This window comes from Canis lupus, chromosome 29, assembly GCF_011100685.1.
Source record: "Canis lupus familiaris isolate Mischka breed German Shepherd chromosome 29, alternate assembly UU_Cfam_GSD_1.0, whole genome shotgun sequence".
Lineage (NCBI taxonomy): Eukaryota > Metazoa > Chordata > Mammalia > Carnivora > Canidae > Canis > Canis lupus.
Genome location: NC_049250.1, coordinates 8,282,501 through 8,286,397, shown reverse-complemented (window position 1 = coordinate 8,286,397; position 3,897 = coordinate 8,282,501). Strand labels below are relative to the sequence as shown.

The following is a 3,897-nucleotide window of genomic DNA, read 5'->3' as shown; positions in this document are numbered from 1 at the left end:
ACGTGTTTCAGCTCCTCAGAAGATTATTTAAGACCGAAGTAGCAAAGCCTGCACTTGCCCAAAAGACGTGTATCAAGGTGTGTTTTTATCAGGCTGTTTCCTAAACCCAGGGAGTAAAATGATTCTAGTGGCACAGACAATATGCTTCTAAACATATTTGCTTATTTGCAGGTGAAAATTCTCCCTAACTGCTTATCACAGGATACCTATTCCATTATAAACATCTTACGAATAATAGTCAATAAATATTTGTTGAGTTATATTGAGCTTAATTAGTTGAAATGTAAGGAAAAGTTTTTGGATGCCACCAGTAATGCTTCACAAAATACTACATTGTTTTCTAAAGAAAAAAGAAAAAAACGCAAGGCCTGTCTTCTACAAACATTTTTTCTTAAATACTGTAGTTTTCAGCCAACAACAGAGGACCTATTACTAGAAATAAATAAACTTGGACTTTTGGAAACGTGACTGTAGAGGGATATATATTCCTGCAGAGCAGTTTGCCAGAGACTTCCGGGTGGTAGAGAATAAACGCTTCCTGCCCCCACCCTGTGCCCATTCTCTGCTCAAACTTGAGTAGCCTGCTCCTGCACTTACAGAATTGAAGAACAAGGCTGTCTTGAGGCAAAAACAATCTGCAGGCATTTTACCTGTCAAAAAGCTGAGCATCTGCTTTTCTCCCTCCACCAACCCCTCACCCTCCCTTTCTGGGAGCAGAAGGCCACCTCCCCATCTCTCCTTTCCTCCCTCTTAGACATAGAAGAAGCATCTCTTAAGAGAGTTGATGAAAGAGTTTTGAATCCAGCTATTTCTTAGAATTCAAATCTCCACAGCCCTAAATAGTCAACTATTCTGTGCATGTGGTTTACAGTTTGCTGTGTTTTCCCTTCCCTTAGTTCTATTCACATTGCTTCAACAAGTTGGCCTCAGTTTTTTTCCAGTGGCGAAGGAGAGGCTGAACTAGAAACTCCATGCCTGAACTCCATGCCCACTCCTTCCCTGGGCCTCAGCACAGAGGGTCTTTCAAAAAATACTTGGACTTCAGTTCAATTCAACAAAGAATCAAATGCCTCTTCCATGTGCAACATAGTGTTAAGCACCCAGAAGAGGAGAGGCATGAGTACAGTTCAGAGGAGTCTCAAAAAGTTCCCAGTCTCCACTCTGTTGAGTGCCAGGTGGGACTAGGAATGAGCTATGCAAGCATCAGATATCGAGATCCCCGTGTACAAAAAGAGAAAGAGAGATACAAATATAAACTCAGAAAAGTTAAGTAAAAACTACGTGCTTTATTATATAAATTAATAATATCATTTATAATTCATGCTTATTAAAAAATCTAGAGGCAATAATGACCCTTATAAGCAGATAATGCTTTCTGAATAATATTTATCACTAAAATGAATTAGGATTTCTTGGACAAATGGTCAATTTCAGGTTTAAGGCAGAGTATGGACGAGAGTCTGAGACATCTATTATGCCAGAAGGCAAAGAAGCTACGGGAGGTAGTGTCAAACACAGGACTAACTTGAAGAAACTGCTGCTAGCCATTGAACACCAAAAATATTATTAATGCATAGTTTGCAACATATCATATATGTAAAATCCCTGAGTTCTTATTATTCCAAAACGATAATGCCTCACATAATGGTAATGACAATGGCCAGGGTACTGATTTATTATTATAAAAAATTGAAAATGAAGGCACTTAACTTGCCTTTCTTATATGCATTGCATTTTAGAGTAGATGAATAGTTGATGGGGAAAAGTTATTTACATAAGAGTTCCAATCAGTAAATGCAGGAAAAACATGGCAAAATAAAAAATCAGAACTTTAGAGTCCTTACTGGCATCATTGATTTGGGCAATGGTAGTCCAAACCCTTAGGTGAGAAGCTGATGGGGAATTTTATAATGGTCACTTACATTATCTAAAGTCACCAGCCAATTTTAACATTACTAGAAGTGGAATAAAAAGGTGTTACTATCACTTGATGTGATGCAATTTGTAAGTTCATAATACCTTCCATGACATATTCGAGCCCCCAAAAAAACTTGTAATCAAATTGAGCCTCCATATACATCTGTTATTTATAGGACATATATACAATATATATTGAACAACACCTCGAGGTTGAAATTAGCTGAGTCCACAGTATAAGAAATTTTACAGAAAAATTACTTTATTTCTTTAATCCATAAATAGCAGAAAAAATAAGTGTGGAGATTTATCAAACAGTAGAAAAAAATCTTTCAGGACATAGCCCAGCAAATGAAATACAGTCTCCTTATTTTGACTCTAATTTGAAAAGGAAAAACAACCATTAGAAGTAACTTTTTAGAGAAAAATTGAATGTAGAATATACGTAGGGTAATTTTGGGATATCATTGTTAATTTTATTAAGTATGATGATGGTATTTCATAACTGTTAGAAATATATACATAAGTATTTGTAGGAGAAATGATACGGTCTGGGATTTATTTTGAAATACCTAACAATTATCTCTTTCTGCCATCTTTCTATGACGCTATAACGTTGAGAGTGAATGCCCTGGCAGCTGTTCTCAAGAGCATTAACACTGCTGAAAGGAGAGGTAAATGCCAGGCTCTCATTAGGCCACACTCCAAAGTCATTGTCCAGTTTCTAACTGTGATGATGAAGCATGCTTATATTGGCAAATATGAAATCACTGATGATCACAGAGCTGGGAAAATTGTTGTGAACCCCATGGACAGGTTAAACAAGTGTAGAGTGATCAGCTCCAGATTTGACTAAGACTCAAAGATCTAGAAAAATGGCAGAACAATCTGCTCCTAACCCACCAGTTTGGTTTCATTGTACTGACAACCTCAACTGGCATCATGGACCATGAAGAAGCAAGATGAAAACACACAGGAGGGCAGATCCTGGGGGTTCCTTTTCTAGGGATGTAATACATAAGTGCAAATAAAACGTCTTAAAAAATACTTAACAATTAAAAAAGGAAAATAGATGAAACCAAGAAGAGGCAAAATGTTGGTAATGATTCAAGCTGGTATTCTGCATATGAAAGTTTACTTTTTTATTCTATACTTTCGTATATGATTGAATGTTTTTGCAATAAAAAGTTAAGTAAGCGTAGATTATGTGGCACCTGAGTAAAGGGATGTATTACATAATATATGCATTGACAGGGCTGCACTATGTCCAAAATGATTCAGAATCATAACAAAGACGCATAATGGAAAAAACACTGAGCTGGAAGCTGGGCACTGGTTCCCATTTATGATCTCCCTCTGAACATCTCTATAACCTTGAGCAAGTCATTTTCTTTCTCTGCATCTTAATATCCTCAGCTGTATAATAAATATTTGACTAAAAATTGACCTCTAGCAATGCTAGCCTCAGAGTGTCCTAAGGTTACACTAGACAATATATGGTGTGGCTCTCAGGGATCAGCCTGCCCTAAATTCAAGTTCTCATGGTGTTCCAGATGCTCCAGATGTTTAGGATAGGAGATCCTTCATGAAAATTCCCCATGCAGTATCCAGCATATTATACATGCTCATTAACAATTCAACACCAGCAAAATATTTTTAAATATGAATTCCAGGAGTAGAAAAGTCCATGGTAACAGGATTTCCCTAATGTTACCCATATAATACCAGAACCAAGAATATAAATTAGATTTCTCAGCTTTTTCTTCCAAATAAACCAGGCTACACTGAAAAAAAAAAAAAAAAGGTAGCAAGAAATTTAATTTTTAAACTCAGGCAGAAAGTAGAAAAGGCAATAAAGGGCCTGAATCATAGAGTCCAGAAGATGCTAAAAGACACCGATGACAGGAACCAATGAGCCCAGCCCAAGAAAGCCAGTGAAGAAAAAGAAAAGCAGGCCAGAGGCAGGGCTCAGAGTTGGCA

General features: G+C 37.0%; 1 pseudogene; it reads left to right on the top strand.

The window, feature by feature from the left end:
* Window positions 1–2,458: 2,458 nt before the first annotated feature.
* On the top strand, window positions 2,459–2,931 carry LOC106557999 (annotated as a pseudogene).
* Window positions 2,932–3,897: the final 966 nt, after the last annotated feature.